We start from the raw sequence: 18,507 nt of genomic DNA, 5'->3' as shown, positions 1-18,507 counted from the left end.
TAGATATAAAACCCAATACTCTGTTTGCCTTATTTCGAACATTAACGCACTGTTTTCTAGGCCGTAGGTCCAGGCTTACAAGTACCCCTAGGTCTCTTTCACAAGTTGACTTCTCTAGGTTGATGTTGTTAAGGCTGTATACATTGCCAGTATTTGTTCTTCCAATATTAAGTACGCTGCACTTGCTGGTGTTGAATTTCATTTGCCATTTGTCAGACCACCCCTGCAGTTTATTTAGATCCTCCTGTAATGCATTTGCATCCTGCCCTGAATTAATCTGCTGCCCTATTTTGGTGTCATCCACAAACTTGCACATGTCACTGCTGATCCCAGTATCTAGATCGCGTATGTAGATTATGAACAAGAGTGGGCCTAGTACTGATCCCTGGGGAACCCCACTGGTTACACGACCCCACTGAGATTTAACACCATCTACACTGACCCTCTGCGTTCTATCTGTGAGCCATGAGTTTATCCAATTTAAAACTTTCCCCTCGATACCATGAGCCTTAACTTTTCTCAGAAGCCTCTGATGCGGTACTCTGTCAAATCCTTTGCTAAAGTCTAAGTAAATAACATCTACTACCTCGAAGACTTTCCTGAAAAACGTCAGCAGATTTGTTAGACAAGATTTTCCCTTTGTAAACCCATGTTGAGTCGTAGATTAATTTGCTTTTCTCTAAATGCGATCAGATGCTATCTGCTATAATTTATTCAAGAAATTTCCCCACTACTGACGTCAAACTGATCGGCAGGTAATTTGACGCTGATGCTCTGTCTCCCTTTTTGAATATGGGTACTACATTTGCCTGTTTCCACAAGTCTGGCACAACTCCGGTGTCTAATGATTTTGTAAATAAATTTATGAGGGGTCCGCTAATCTGTTCCCTACACTCTTTCAAGACTCGAGGGAAAATTTCATCTGGCCCTGGGGATTTTGTCCTCTTTAGTTTATTTATCCTCTTAAGAACATCCTCTTTTCTGATAGTGATATTCAATAACTTCTCTTCTTCCTTTCCTCTAAATATCAGTTCCACCTCTGGAATTTCCTCGCGAATTTCTTCTGTGAAAACTGATAAGAAGTAGCTGTTCAATGCCTTGCTTATTTCTTCACTGCCATTTATCACTTCTCCCCTCCCTGACTTTAAAGGCCCAACTTTGTCCTTGACCTTTGTTCTATATACCTGGAAAAATCCCTTGGGATTCGCATTGGATTCTCTTGCTATTTTGATTTCATAGTCTCTCTTTGCTTTCCTTACATTTTTCTTAACATTCCTAGATAGTTCATTATACCTATTTCTGAGCTGCTCCTCCCTTCCCTTTAATTTCTTATATATTCCTTTCTTTATTCCTATGTCATAGTTTAAGTTTTCTGGTCATCCACCTTGGCTCATTCTTATTTGACCTAATTTTTCTGTATGGTATATTTTGTTCTTGTGCTTTATGTAGTATACTAGTGAATATATTATAGTCATGATCAATTGTTGTGTCATCTATGACCTCACCCCTTCCTACTGGGGACTGACGTGACTGTTCCCAGGTGACCTCACCTAGGTACCTTCTTAACCCCTGGTAATCCGCCAATCGAAAGTTTGGGACTCTGACCATATTGTCATTAACATATTGGTAATGGTTGAGTCATTGCACAAAAACTTGGGTACCCTTCTGTGTTTGTTGATCATTGTTTTAAAAAGGCTAAAAAATCCTTTCATTCCTCTCAAACCAGGCAAATTCCTACACTTAAGAATATTTTGACTCTGCCCTATCGTAATGAATTTGTCCCGTTAGTTCGGTCCCTCAAACTACTAAATATTAATGTTGTTTTCAAGTATGACTCAACCATTACCAATATGTTAAGAAAAAATAGCCCAAGTTTGAATGTAAATGGAAGTGTTTATTGTATTCCATGTAGCAAATGTAATGGTAATTATGTAGGACAGACAGGAAAAACATTGCAGCTCAGAATCGGACAACATAAGTACAATATCAGAACAGCATCTGAAAGCAGTGCCCTGTTCGTTCATGTTAGGAATAATAATCATCCCATTGCTTGGGAAAAAAGCTTTGAAGTATTTAAATCATCTTGTGTCACAGAAAGACTTCTGGTTGAAACTAGTTTGATTAACAACATAAGAACATAAGAAAATAAGGAGTCTGCAATAGGCCGGTTGGCCTGTGCATGGCAGCTCCTGTCGAGAGTTACTACCACTATCTATCATCCATGAATCTATCGAGTCTCCTTTTGAAACTTTCCAGCGTTCCAGCACTTACTACATAGTTGCTAAGCTTGTTCCACTCGTCCACCACCCTATTTGTGAACCAGTTCCTTCCTATGAGTAGTGGTTGCTGTCATGAGGTGGATTGAGTTGCTGTCATGAGCTGGATTGAATGTACGGTTGTAATGCCCAGGGCCTCACTAATATGGACTGGTACATTGTCAGAGGGTTGATCTGCCAGCATGAGGTTCGGAGACGTAGATTGTGTCGATCGTTGAAGACGTGAGAGCGTTCGTGTGGACTGAGTATTGTTTTGACACTGGTTCCTCTTAGTTCAAGGGCCAGGCAAAGGAGAGCATGTTTGTTTTGGACTGGGTATTAATTTTGACATTGGTTCTCTAGTTTAAGGGCCAGGCAAAAGGGGAGCGTGTTGTTCTGGTTGGTTTTGAGTTGGGCTAGGCAGAAATGGAGTTGCTGGCTGCGAGTGGAATAGTACAGAGCTGAAGGTGGTTTCTAAGTTGTTCTCTCAGCACATGAGGACAGTGCTGTCTTTTTTTAGGAGGGTCGAGTGTTAGCGGGAGAGAGAAGAGAAGACAGAAATGCTGCGTTTAGCACTTTGCAGGTGTGAGGTGCAGTTTCTTTGAAAAATTTTTTAGGGGGGTCGTATGCATGTTTTCTCAGCACATGAGGACAGTGCTGTCTTTTTGTAGGGGGATCGATTGTAATATTCAGAAATTTCAGTGTGATTTCAAACGCCGCGCCATGGGCGATACTGAATTTTCAAGGTCGACTGAGGAAGAGAGCGCTCCTGCCTGTAGTGAGAGCTTTTGGAACTAGGCCTATACAATATTGAATGTAGTTTGTCGAATTAATTATGATGTGATTCATGAAGTTAAGGGTATATTATTAAATTTGAAATTATTATAGATCGTTTATCAGTCTGAATAATGTTACGGGTGTCCCAAGAAAGTTATTAGTTAGGCGGAAAATATGTCACGTAGGCCTAAGCTAACGCCTTGGGGAGATGCGAGGCTGGTTGGTCCTCAGTCACGGGAAAGCGATCGGACAGACAGGACGTCCCTGCGCCTCCGTCCAAAAAAACGGTCACGTGGTCTAGTCACCTGTGTTGCGCTATTGCAGTATAACAAGTAAGTCTCATTCAATCTCAGACAGGGGTTAGATAGGGCAGTGATAAAATTAACAAGAGCTAACAGTGAGTCCATTTCAGGGTTTCCGTCAGAACCCACTTGACTGCTAGAGATTGACTGCCGATTGAGATTGCCGTTGATGATTGATGATTAGCGATTGTCGCAGTTGGAACGATCAGTGCAGGCTTGTCACTGGTCAGCGGGAATATCAAGGGATCTCTTGAGTGAACAAGTGCTCCCGACAACTAAAACGACACGGGACCAGCATCAGCATTGGGTGATCAGTTCTTCCCACGTGGGTGCACAGCACCACGTGTTTTCGGTCAGCTAGAAGTATTACCTACTGGCTAGAGGTCACCTGCTGGCGTTCTCTCTTCCCGCCCATGGACGCACTGAGAGTACACTGAAACCAGGAGTCAAGGGATACCTAGAGAAACATTTTATTTCCATCTATTATGGGTGTATATTGAGGTGGGTGAAACAGGGTTCCTAGGTATTAGTGGACTCAGTAACATCTTAATAACAGTGATAATATTTTTGGGTGTAGTTAATACCATTTTTTCAGTTACTGATATTATCTTGATGTGTTTAGTTTAATATTTCTTAAATAATTTTGATAATATTGTTTTTTAATGTTTGTGTCACTAAGTGGAACCAGAGTGATACTGTGATTTAGTTCCGTTAATGCATTTAATTTTTCTTTAAAATTCTGATCTCAGGTATAACCTTTGTTCCCCAGAGTAGTGTTTAAGTTAGGTTAGGAAGTGTGCATCTGTTGGGGTAATATAATTTTGTTGAGTGCCCTTAAGGCCTATTCATTGTAGAGTTATTAATTTCTTATTTTTTATACCATTTTCTCAGTTGTTGATATTATTTTATTGAAAGCCCTTAAGGCCTGTTTCATGTGTGCAAGCAACACTTCTTAATACTTGAGTTTATTGTTGTCTAATGAGGCATTGTCTGAGTTTCCAATAATTTCAATATCATGTAATACTTTTATTCCCCAGAGTAGTGTTTTAAGTTCAGGTTAAGAGGTGCGCATATTGGTGTACCATTATTTGATTGTGTCTGTGGTGTTGGAGGGAATACAAGTGTCTAAATTTTACAGTGTGTCTCATTCATCCCAGTCACAGATGCTATCCTTCCACGGGTCACGGAGAATTCATTTTGTTTAGTAAATTTAAGTGTTCTTGTGCTGGTTCGGGATATTTCTCAAAGCGGCGCTTCCACTGCAATTTCCATCTAATAATTAATAAACCCCAAGTCAAGTGAGAAATTAAAGTCCAGTAAATTCCGACCGGTTACACACACACACACATATATATATATATATATATATATATATATATATATATATATATATATATATATATATATATACAGTATGCTGATAACCACAAGGAAAGAAGAAAATACGAAGTTCCCAAGCGCTTTCGTGTAATTGACATCTTCAGGGGTGGGTACAGACTAAGGAGAAGTACATAACAAGGTATATATATACAGAGGAGGGTGAGATCAAGTCCACAATGGTCAGGTATTAGGTAATGACCCTACTAATCTTCAAAAAGCACCGCAGCAGTCGTTAGTCAGGCCAGAGGGTAAGATGACCCAACCTTCTCACCTAGTTATAAATCTTCTTGATTACGAAATTATCCAGTTTGTACATACCATTACTCAAGTTCATGTTGACTGATTCGGTGTGTTTAATGAGACTGGATTCTATAATGTTCCTACTGTCAATTGAATTACAAGGTAATATTGAGGAGGCATTATCCCAGTCAATGCAATGCTTATTATCCCTCAAATGAACAAACAGAGCATTGGATTCCTGGCCTGTTCTAACACTATATTTATGTTGTTTAAGTCTAGTTACAAGATCTTTACCTCTCTGGCCTAAGTAAAACATATTACATTCCTTGCAAGGAACCTTATAAATGCAGCCACTTGTATTGTTGGGGGAGTTCTTGATTAACATTTGTTTAACAGTGCATAAGTTTTTAAATGCCACATTGACGTTCCAGGTTTTTTTGTTGTAAAGGAATTTAAGAGAATTTTTTGTGAAATGGTAATACTAAGAGATTCTTATGGTCATGGGTGGGCTTGGGATCGGTTCTATAGAAAGATTTCTTAGTAATGTTAAGGCATTTGTCTATGAAAGACTTAGGGTACTTAAGGTTCAAGCCAATATTATAGATATATTTATATTCCTCATCAATGAATTCCGGGCTGCAAATTATCAAAGCACGTAAAAACATTGATGAAAATACTGACTGTTTGACTCTATTATGGTGGGCAGAATAATAATGAATGTATGAACACACATTAGTAGGTTTCCTATAAATACTGAACTTAAAGGTGTTACCTATTCTGTGGATCAGACAGTATATGAAAGGCAATTTACAGTCATGCTCTAATTCCACAGTGAATTTGATCGAGGGGGCTAAGTTGTTAAGTTGTGGCAGGAAAGCTTTTAGGTCCTCATTACATGGCCAGAGACATAATACATCATCAACATATCTAAACCAGACTGCTGAAGGTGGTAAAATATTACTTAATAGTTTCTTTTCAAAGAATTCCATATATAGGTTGCTTAATACAGGTGAGAGTGGATTACCCATTGCCATACCAAATTTCTTAGCATAATATTCTCCATTGGTATGGCAATAGGTAATCCACTCTCACCTTATATATATATATATATATATATATATATATATATATATATATATATATATATATATATATATATATATATATATATATATATATATATATATATATATATATATATATATATATATATATGTCATACAGTTTTTAAGTTTATAATAAACAACAGAACATCTTCCTCATCTTGTCTGAGATGTAAACCCGACCAGGAGGATTAGTTATGACTCATGACCAACCCTGAGAGTTGACCTAATGCCTCATGCCCACAGGAATCATGACCACCTATACAGTGCTGTGATAATTACTGTAGACTGAGGCAATTCAGCGGAAACTACACCAGTCATAATTTTTTTTCTTTCTTAAACATTTCGACAGTTACTCGCCTTGGACTCGGTCAGTCTGAGGTAATAGGCTTTTTTGCGATTTTCGTAATGAGAAAGTATTGTCCCTCTGGTGTGTGTGTGTGTGTGTGTGTGTGTGTGTGTGTGTGTGTGTGTGTGTGTGTGTGTGTGTGTGTGTGTGTGTGTGTGTGTGTGTGTGTGTGTGTGTGTGTGTGTGTGTGTGTGTGTGTGTGTGTGTGTGTGTGTGTGTGTGTGTGTGTGTGTGTGTGTGTGTGTGTGTGTGTGTGTGTGTGTGTGTGTGTGTGTGTGTGTGTGTGTGTGTGTGTGTGTGTGTGTGTGTGTGTGTGTGTGTGTGTGTGTGTGTGTGTGTGTGTGTGTGTGTGTGTGTGTGTGTGTGTGTGTGTGTGTGTGTGTGTGTGTGTGTGTGTGTGTGTGTGTGTGTGTGTGTGTGTGTGTGTGTGTGTGTGTGTGTGTGTGTGTGTGTGTGTGTGTGTGTGTGTGTGTGTGTGTGTGTGTGTGTGTGTGTGTGTGTGTGTGTGTGTGTGTGTGTGTGTGTGTGTGTGTGTGTGTGTGTGTGTGTGTGTGTGTGTGTGTGTGTGTGTGTGTGTGTGTGTGTGTGTGTGTGTGTGTGTGTGTGTGTGTGTGTGTGTGTGTGTGTGTGTGTGTGTGTGTGTGTGTGTGTGTGTGTGTGTGTGTGTGTGTGTGTGTGTGTGTGTGTGTGTGTGTGTGTGTGTGTGTGTGTGTGTGTGTGTGTGTGTGTGTGTGTGTGTGTGTGTGTGTGTGTGTGTGTGTGTGTGTGTGTGTGTGTGTGTGTGTGTGTGTGTGTGTGTGTGTGTGTGTGTGTGTGTGATAATAATAATTAACGGTTTATTGAAAGAGCTTGGCAGCCAGAAGGCTGAAAATATACAGTTACATATTTGGGGAATGGGTTACGAATTACAAATAATATACAAGTGACATAAGTGACACAAATAAGACATATAGTAACTTAGATGGGGATCAGCTCAAACTACAGTTCATTTCAACATAGTGACAGTGTAGGGAGCAGTGTTTACTGGGAGTGAATACACTGATTTATTACATGTTATTGATAATTTTTACAATGGTTGGTTCTGGGCTGTTCTTATAGCGATCAGTTCGTGCACGTATGGGCTGGATGCGGTTGTGGTGTCGAACAGCAATTCTCGGACAGGGGATCTCAGGTGGTAGTAGGGGCCGGTGTCGGGGATGGTGTAGAAGCTTCTTACCAAATTTGCAGATGAGGCCGTGGTGATGGTCAGTGAGAGTCGAAAGGGTCAGTGTGTTGAGCGCTTCTTGATATGTGGTGTAGGAAGGGGAGAGAATAATCTTGCATGCCCTCTTTTGCACTTTTTCTAGGTGTTTATGTTGTGTGGCATTTAGGGAGGAAGACCAGGTGGGGGAGGCATAGGTGAGCTTGGGAAGTATGAATGTTGTGTATACACTGAGGAGCTCGTGTGCGGGAACTCCGAGGGACTTGAGTCGGCGGAGGAGGTGGAGACGGAAACTGGAGGATTTGACAACTTCACTGACGTGTGGTTTCCAATTTAGTTTGTTGTCTATGGTGACGCCGAGGAGCTTCGTGGAATCTACAACCTGGAGTGTGTTCGGACCTAGGGTAATGGGAGGAGGTGGGACAATGTCGGAGAGAGGTTGATGCATAACCGCGGTTTTGGTATGGTTGATGGTGACATGGTTGTTGGTGGCCCAGTTTTGGAGACTGTTCAATAACCTGAAGGGCGGTATAGTTGGGAGAATTGTTGACGCCAGATCCCAATGGTGGAGTCGTCGACATATTTCCAGCGAGCAGGGTTTCTCTTAGGGCATCATTGATGAGCATAAGGAAGCAGAGTGGTCCCATCTTGGTGCCTTGGGGGACACCACAGGTGAGTGACTGAAAGGTGGAGACAGCCCCTCGGAAGCGTACAGCTTGGCGTCGGCCACTGAGGAAGTCTGTAAGCCATGGTATGAGATTTCTCCGAAGCCCGAGGTCAATAGCTTTGTTTATGATTATATTGTGGTCGACTAGGTCGAACGCTTTAGTGAAATCAATGAAGGCGACAGCTACAGACGTTTTTCGTTTCTCGAGATGGCGGTATATGTAATCGAGAAAGCTGACAAGACAGTGAGTGGTGGAGGAAGTTTTCATGTTGCCAAATTGCTGAGGGTCTACGACTTCTGCAATATCAGCATAAGCCCAGTCAAACACAAAACTTTCACAGATTAGGCTGGGTATTGGGGTGATTGCAATAGGTCGTAGCTGATTTAAGGATTGTGGGCTGGTCGACTTGGGCACTGGTGATACATAAGAGGTCTTCCAGTCAGCTGGGCATCTGGCTTGACTGAGAGAGGCATTGATGATGGAGCAGAGGGGTTTAGCAAGCTCCGGGGAGAACTCCTTGAATAGTTTCATTGGTAAGTCAATGGGGGTGGTAGAGCGCTTTAATTTTAGTTTGTCCAGGCGTTTTGCTACGTCAAATTCTTCTACTAAGTCAGTGGGAAGGGGGGCTGGTAGGTAAGCAGGGAGAGTGGTTGTGTCAAGCCGTGGGAGCGTCTGGCATATAGTAGGGAAATGGTTATTTGTTTGCTCAGCTGCGTCAACATTAGTGAGATGGCTAAGGAAGGGGAGCGGGTGTGTCTTATTGTTTAGTCCACAGAGTTCTTTAAGCTTACCATACCATTGACTGATGTTGGTCTGCTTCAGGTGTTGTAATTTGGTTGGGTAGTGGGACTTCTTTGCAGTGCGTATTTCGCGGATGACTCTGTTGCGAAGTGACCTGTAGCGGATGTGGTCATTGAGATGAAAGGCTCTGTCTCTCTGTTGCATTAGTCTTTTGATCCGAGGTGTGATCCAGGGCAAGTCAGCTGGGTGAGATCTGACGGACTTCTCGGGGAAGAAGTGGTGGTGAGCTTCGGTGGTGGTGTTGGTATAATTTGTCCATTTGGTTTCCACGTCATCCACGCTGAGTACTTCAGTCCAGGGATAGTGAACTATCCACTGTCCAAAGAGGCGTACTGCAGAGTCAGTAATCGGCCTGTAGGTCTTGATGTAGGGTCTCTGTACTTGAGTGGGAGTGGCAGCAGGGGACCAGAGCACTGATAAGTGTGTGCTACACCCGATTGGAGGCAGTGGTTGAGGAGGTTGGTACTGGTCCGCTAAGTCAGTTAAGATAAGGTCAAGGGTGTTTTGGCCGTGTGTGGGGAAGCTCACAACTTGTGATAGTGAGAGCTGGTCCTGGATATCAGTGGTGTCAATTTCATTTAAATCCCCACATAATACTAACTTGGCACATGGGTACCTAACTCTGAGGTGGTCTGAGGTGGTGATGAGATGATTGATAAGAGTGTCTCTGGTGGGTGATCGAGGCGGATGGTATGCTACACAGATTATAATGGAAGCAGTGTTGCGTGGGTGTGCCCGCAGCACGACACGTACCCATAATGCTTCCACATCTGCTGGGACTTGAACATCCAGGCGTGAAGGGCGTAGGTCATCTTGACAGAAGAGGGCAACGCCCCCTCCGCGTCTTTGTGGACGAAGGTGATGAAAGAGTTGATATCCCTCAATGTGACACGTTTCAGGTACAATTTGCCAAGTCTCACATATGGCAACCACGCGCGCGGCGGTTGACCTGACTGTAGTTGCCAGCTCGTCGAACTTGTTAGCTAGGGAAGTGACGTTGGATAGCAGTAAAGACGGGAGATCATACCATATCCGTGGAACTTCAGTGTGGTGGTATGGTCTGTCAGGGGTGGGTTTCTCCGGTTTCCTAGTGGAGGTTACGGTTCTAATGGGCTTATGTGCATGACGGCCTTGTCTACGGCTCCGCGCGTGGAATATTTTCAGTGACTTGAGTAGCGCGATAACACTCCCATCAGGATAACCGTTCCCACGCTTTAGATGATACAGAGTGCGTCTGGAGTAAGTGATTGGTGGCCATCGGTTGAAATCTGTTGTGGGCGGACGGAAGTGTTTGTCACTGGCGGCACTTTGGGGGACACTGACACTGGTAGACATCTGTTAATGTTTGTCAGTTGTAAAGACCGTGGACTTTGTCCTCGGTGCTTGGGGTCGCCGACACAGTTTTCACGATATATGTAAACACCGCGGTGGTCCTTGTCACTGGCACTTTAAAGTTGACCGATAAAGTGCCCACTGTCTGACTTTTCCTTGGGGTGCACTATCGAGCACTGTATGGTAATCACTTATTGCACTGATGGCTAGAATGTTTTGCCGAGAAAGTTCCTTAAGTGCACTATAGGAACACTGCTCCGTAATCATTCGTTCACTAATCACTAGAATGTTTTGCTGAATCGATCCTGGTGTAGTAAGGCTGGTAGGGCGTTGGGGTATAGCAGGGGGAGTGGGCAGGGCCAAACAGATTCGGCCTGGCTGCTGAAACCCGGAGCGCCTTCGAGGCACGTCTTATCTCACTGAGGGTTGACACTGTATATTGTGTGTAATAATAATAATAATAATAATAATAATAATTAACGGTTTATTGAAAAAGTTCTGCAGCCCGAAGGCTGAAAATATACATTGGGCATAAATGACTTATTACATACATTGGTGGTTTAACAAAAGCCTTCATTAGAGAAAGGTAAGGGAACATACAGTGAACATACAGATTAATGTAGGTGTTGAACAGCAAACACGTAGTGTAGTAACTCCCTCCCAGATGGTGTTAGGAGGGACCTCACGTGGTGTAGTAGTTCCCTCACAGATGGTGTTATGAGGGGCCTCACGTGGTGTAGTAATTCCCTCACAGATGGTGTTATGAGGGGCCTCACGTGGTGTAGTAATTCGCTCACAGATGGTGTTATGCGGGGCCTCACATGGTGTAGTAATTCCCTCACAGATGGTGTTATGAGGGGCCTCACGTGGTGTAGTAATTCCCTCACAGATGGTGTTATGAGGGGTCTCACGTGGTGTAGGAATTCCCTCACAGATGGTGTTAAGAGGGGCCTCACGTGGTGTAGTAATTCCCTCACAGATGGTGTTATGAGGGGCCTCACGTGGTGTAGTAGTTCCCTCACAGACGGTGTTCTATGAGTGAGGTGTGGTCCCAGGCCTTCCTATCGTAGACGGATTAACACATCGCTGGTAGTTGGGTCGGGCCGTTATCACTGGGTACCTGGGACCTCACTGTGTGAAGGTCAACTTGGGTACCACTGTTACTGTTGAGTTGTTCTCACTGACTTAAGCACTGTTCACCACTGTTCACCTCTGTTTAACACTGGTTCCATTCCTTTCCTAAATGAAATAGTAACTTCTGGCGTGAACTTGTTGATATTCCGGTGGGGAGGAGGGTTCAGGGGAGGGAGTTGGTATGGGCCAACTTAACAGTTGACCTGGCTGCTCCGAGAGGAGCGCCAGGTACGTCTTGACCCTTCGGTGGTCAAGGATGAAGTGTGTGTGTGTGTGTGTGTGTGTGTGTGTGTGTCATCTGCTGTACGTGGTGTGAGGATCTGAGGCTATGCTCGGTGTGTGTGTGTGTGTGTGATAATAATAATAGTGCCCAGTTTATTGGAAACAGGGCTGAAATATACAGTTCCTGGTGGGGAATGGGTCCTTGATTTAAATAATATACAAGTAACATAAGTGATACAAATAAGATATATAATAACTAGATGGGGAAAAGCTCAAACTACAGTGCATTTCAACATAGTGACAGTGCAAGAAGTAGTATTTACTGGGAGTGAATACACTGGTCTATTACAAGTTATTGATAATTTTTACAATGGTTAGGACTGGGCTGTTCTTATAGCGATCAGTTCGTGCACGTATGGGCTGGATGCGGTTGTGGTGTCGAACAGCAATTCTCGGGCGAGGATCTCAGGTGGTAGTAGGAACCGGTGTCGAGATGGTGCGGCTTCTCACCAGAATGCAGATGGGGTCGTGGTGATGGTCAGTGAGCCGGGAGATCCAGTGTGTTGAGCAGCTGGCAGTGTGTGTGTGTGTGTGTGTGTGTGTGTGTGTGTGTGTGTGCGCTGTGTGTGTGATGCGTGTGTATATATGTGTGTGTGTGTGTGTGTGTGTGTGCTCGCGTGTGTATATGTGCATTTTTGTGTGTGTGTGTGTGTGTCGCCGTGGGTTGTCCTCCCTGGTGTGGGCTGCCTATTGCCCCTTGTGTCACTGTTGACGTTGAGTGAATGTTCATTATATCCCCAGTCTTGATAACACCTTTGTCAAGATATTGACTCAGTTGACTCGTAGGGGACTCACCTTTGTGAGTGACTGGTTGGTGTTAGGAAGGGTTATGTCTCTGGTATTGACTTATGGTGGACCTGTTTTTAATATACATCACGCTTCACACACGACAAGCACGACATTGTACTGACTAACTGGCACCGGTCTTTGGTAGGTAGTTATTGTCGAAGAATTTGTCTCTGGCTGACTCACGGCGGCGTACAACATGATATATGATATAAATGAAATATAATACTTAAGTTTTACTTGGTCTTGAATATCATCTTTCTATTACCTTTCTATTTAATATTATGGGTATTTTATTTTTTTCACGATGTTTCATATGAAGTTGCTACCAAAATTCCCTTAACACAGCATCATCCGCCTTATGTTTGTGGGTCATATATGTTGCTGGTTTCTATCTGGTTAAAACTTTTTTGAATTACAATATTATATCAGATTACCGACATGATGCAGCACCACATAAAATATAGAAAAATCTCTGGAAATTGTTGTTAAGGCACAATCTCTCTATATATACCTTCCTATACCCTCAAGTGGAATCCAGATACTGTATTATTAAACTGTTGTGGACGTGTTACACTCACTTGTAATTCAGGGTACTGCTGGTCTACTTGTCCCAGCGTGCGTATATATACCGTACTTGATTGGCTGTGCTTTGATAGTAAACAACTTCCTAAATGAAAGAGCAAACTTGACCCAAATAAAAGTTATCCTTATTTAACTAAAATGTAAATTGTGTTTTAAGATTAAATTGGATATATATATATATATATATATATATATATATATATATATATATATATATATATATATATATATTTCATCTTTCAAATCCTGACCGAAAACGTGGATAAAAGATAAATCTTGATAAAATCACACACAGGAAATGGAAACAACCTTGAGAATTACCTTAGCTTTCGTCTTTTTGTTTAGGGCATCACGAAGATATGCTTGAATAAGACAACAAACATTGTTCCATTTTCCCGGCTGTAATTTTATCAAAATACTCCTCTCTCCTATATATATATATATATATATATATATATATATATATATATATATATATATATATATATATATATATATATATATATATATATATATATAGAACAAAGAAGTATGTCTGTGTGTGTGTCCGCACGAGAATCTCGGAAACTACTTTACCGATCTGTAGTGATGATGGATGGTGTTATATGTAGTGATGATGAATGGTGTTATATGTAGTGATGAGGGATGATGATGTTATATGTAGTGATGATGGATGTTATATGTAGTGATGATGGATGATGATGTTATATGTAGTGATGATGGATGATAATGTTATATGTAGTGATGATGGATGATGTTATATGTAGTGATGATGGATGATGTTATATGTAGTGATGATGGGTGGTGTTATATGTAGTGATGATTAGACAATAAAATAATAACAGTTTAATGCTAAAACAATATACTTTGCTGCACCGTTGTAGTGAAAAACATGGTGGAACCTACATACACCGTTAATGAACTATTGATGAAAGAAGAAGTTTTGGGGACTGAACAGTGAGACAATATGGAGCCTCCCGAAGGGTGGCGTCCTACCGTTGCCTAGCGGATGAGCCGCCTGCAGGGCGGCGATTCTGCTAATTTCTGTATAATCTTGATTCAAAGTTTACCCTCCGTGTCATTCTAACCCAAGCCAACCCAACCCCACCCAACCATAACTGTCACAGTTTTTCCTTCCTGACACTGTTAGCTACCTCTCATAATCGTTGTGGCGATCTGTCAGTCGGGGAAGATTTCTGGTTCTTGCCCGGACCAACCAGGTGCCCGTGGTCAATAGTAATACCAAGCTGCACAACTTTAGGATCCATGTAATATATGTGTCAAGTTTTAGGTCTCTAAGTGCTTCCGTTTTGGTGCTGTGTGTGTGTGTGTGTGTGTGTGTGTGTGTGTGTGTGTGTGAGGTGGTAATTAGAGGTAATCGCCCAATTAGCCTTACAACGTAATAACTATTTTTATGAAATATAGAAAACTTTTTTATTGCCATAATTCGATGGAAATTAGCTCACACGTGGTAAAATTTGTTTAAGTTTCATTCAAGACTTTTTTTTTACTATCATAAGATAATCAAATTATAGCTAGATTAACTTAGGTAAGTTTATCTTAGTTTAGGTTAATAGCGGAGTTATTCGTGTATAGTTTATGTTATTCTTTAACTCTATTATCGTCCCCTATGTAAGACTAGTGTATATTTTCGAGAAAAGGTATTTGGAAAACATAGCTATTACAAAATTGTATTCACGTATCATTAGCTTTTCACTATTTATAATTCAAATATTCGCGTATCCATGTAGTTAATATTTAGTTTTGCAACGACCTGTGATGTTCTCTTGTATGTTGCTACGTAACTAACACCATCACACCTGGCACACGTTAGTGAGTCGAGGCTGACAACACAACACGTCACACTACCATACGTAAGGGCGGGAGATAATAGTGTAATAATGATAAGTTAACCACACAACTTGTTAATTCTGCATATTATTTAGAATAAAACGTTGGATAAAAAAACCCAACTTTACTAGTTACGTTTAAAGTAATTTATTTCATGCGTCAACGATATTGATGTTTTTAATATGTTTGGCCAACATTTCTTTTCGGAGAAATGTACCAGTCAAAAGCAATTCTAAAAAAATTCAGAATCCCATTCCTTGGATAAATGGTTCATAATTTTGGTGCGAGGTGCTAAAGTTGGTGCTTCGTAAACACATTAAATTTTTCGTATACGAGTGTAGAAGACCAGCACCCATGTACTTCACTCTCACTGTACGTACATCATGTGTGTTTACTTCACTCACTGTACGTACATCATGTGTGTGTACTTCACTCTCACTGTTCGTACATCATGTGTGTTTACTTCACTCTAACTGTACGTACATCATGTGTGTTTACTTCACTCACTGTACGTACATCATGTGTGTGTACTTCACTCTCACTGTACGTACATCATGTGTGTCTACTTCCCTCTCACTGTACGTACATCATGTGTGTTTACTTCACTCACTGTACGTACATCATGTGTGTGTACTTCACTCTCACTGTTCGTACATCATGTGTGTTTACTTCACTCTAACTGTACGTACATCATGTGTGTCTACTTCACTCTCACTGTACGTACATCATGTGTGTTTACTTCACTCTCACTGTATGCACATCATGTGTGTGTCTACCTCACTCACTGTACGTACATCATGTGTGTGTACATCACTCTCACTGTACGTACATCATGTGTGTCTACTTCACTCTCACTGTACGTGCATCATGTGTGTCTACCTCACTCACTGTTCGTACATCATGTGTGTGTGTACTTCACTCTCACTGTACGTACATCATGTGTGTCTACTTCACTCTCACTGTACGTACATCATGTGTGTCTACCTCACTCACTGTTCGTACATCATGTGTGTGTGTACTTCACTCTCACTGTTCGTACATCATGTGTGTGGACTTCACTCTCACAGTACATACAGTACATCATGTGTGTCTGTTTCACTGTATGTACACTCGCTACATACAGTGTGCCTCCTGTTGTAGGATTCCTTCGTCCATTGTGTCGCATTGTTTAACAAAAAAATTATGTAGATATTTTTTGTAGCGAGTATATTAATTCATCGTGGTTGGGTTGATTAAGTCAATTATTTTTTTATCAATAAGTTAATCAACTAGTTGACTTTTAGAATACGGATTAACTTAGTTTAACTTAATTAACATGTCCACAAATTATTTGATCAAATACCATTAATTTTCTTTGTTTTTTTCTCAGTCAATTACCCTCATGGTCATGTAGGGGCTTTGGAAGACATAAGGCGCATGGACCCGGGGGTAAGGGGGCCACTGCCCCTTCACCCCTGGTCTCCAGTCCATGCTTTCCCAGAGAATCGGAAAGACAGCCATTTGGGCAGTCTTGCTAACATCACTTGGCAGGGTCAACCTACCGTCGGTATCATACACAGAGAAGTGTCCTGGCTTAAATTCTAACCATTTCATACTCGGCTGGAAGGCCTTTCAGTGGACTGGGACGCATAAAGGCTTAACTCTATGCAACTTAATGTTTTGGCTAATTTATTCCTCTCTCTAAAAAAATAGAATTAAAATTAAAATACATAACAAAATATATATAGTATAAGGAGTAACAAGTTCAAAAATGGTCCCGTGCGTCTATGTTAGTGGGAGACGACACACTCACGGTTTATGATCTGATACAGTGAACCTTCGCCACTCAGTGATACGCCCAGGTTGCTATTCTAAGCTGCCATCCCGCTGTCTCAGAGATACACTGGGTATGTGACAAAACTTCAAAGGTGCCGCCAAGTAAACTGTGTGTGACGACCCGTCCTCCCAGACCCGGGGGTGTGTAAAGTCCGGTCACATCAGGTCACATAGGCATAAAGGACCTGCAGCAGTGGGCCAGTGGTGGCGATCGTGTTGCTGACCACGAGGACCGGTGGTGTTATTCACTGCATAATTTGCTTTGTATTTATCCACGAAATCCAAGTGACGGGTTACTGTTGACTACTTAAATGGACTATTTTATGATCATTTATATATAAGGATTATTGGAATCACTGTAGGGTGAATTGTATTACTTGGGGATTATTTGGGTCACTATATGGTCCTATAAGGTCCTTTAAATGACTATAAGGTCCTTTAGATGACTATAGGGTTCTTTTGATGATAGCAGGGTCCTTTAGATGACTATAAGGTCCTTTAGATGACTATAGGGTTCTTTTGATGATTGCAGGGTCCTTTAGATGACTATAGGGTCCTTTTGATGACTATAGGGTCCTTTTGATGACTATAGGGTCCTTTTGATGATTATAAGGTCCTTTAGATGACTATAGGGTTCTTTTGATGATTGCAGGGTCCTTTTGATGATTATAGGGTCCTTTTGATGACTATAGGGTCCTTTTGATGACTATAGGGTCCTTTTGATGACTATAGGGTCCTTTAGATGACTATAGGGTTCTTTTGATGATTGCAGGGTCCTTTTGATGACTATAGGGTCCTTTTGATGACTATAGGGTCCTGTTGATGACTATAGGGTCCTTTTGATGACTATAGGGTCCTTTTGATGACTATAGGATCCTTTTGATGACTATAGGGTCCTTTTACATAGAATCTTAAATATTGACTTTTGCACTTCGTCTCATCATGACACATTAATTGTAAGCTTTAAATTTAAGCTTCGTGTCTCAGCACATGAGAGAATCTGCTCATTCACTCACTCAGACAAAACACTGTAGGTAAACACGGAAGTCAGTACTCAACTCCCTATACAGTAGCTGGACATTATCTTAGTATCTGTCAGACTAGAAACGCCGATAAGAAGTTACGAGTTTAAGATAATACTGATACTTAAATGATGCTAAATACCTCTACAAGTACTGTACATTCCAGAGTTCAAATTCATATAAACTTATTATAGTGTTCAAGGATATTAACCTCCCCATAGAGCCGAGGGGAAGGGGGTCTATTTAGAAGTGTAGGTTAACGTCAAAGTTACGTCATCTTACGCCATTCCAGGGTGTCTCTTTCTAGGCTCTAGGATATATATATATATATATATATATATATATATATATATATATATATATATATATATATATATATATATATATATATATATATATATATATATATATATATATATATATTGTTTTTTTTGCTCGCAGTAAGAAAGGAAAAGGAACGTATAGTAGGCAAGAATTTTTATATTGTTTTAAATTGTGATAGAAATTAGATTGTTCATTTAAATACGTACTTCCCATGGAATTTATTTGTACGTATTTACTGAAGAAGACAGAACAGGCCGCTTGTGGATGTCATGAAAAATATTTACCAGCAATATGTAACTT

The sequence above is a fragment of the Homarus americanus genome, unplaced genomic scaffold (assembly GCF_018991925.1).
Source record: "Homarus americanus isolate GMGI-L3 unplaced genomic scaffold, GMGI_Hamer_2.0 scaffold32929, whole genome shotgun sequence".
NCBI lineage: Eukaryota > Metazoa > Arthropoda > Malacostraca > Decapoda > Nephropidae > Homarus > Homarus americanus.
The sequence above is the reverse complement of the archived record's forward strand: the minus strand, read 5'-3'. Positions refer to the sequence as shown.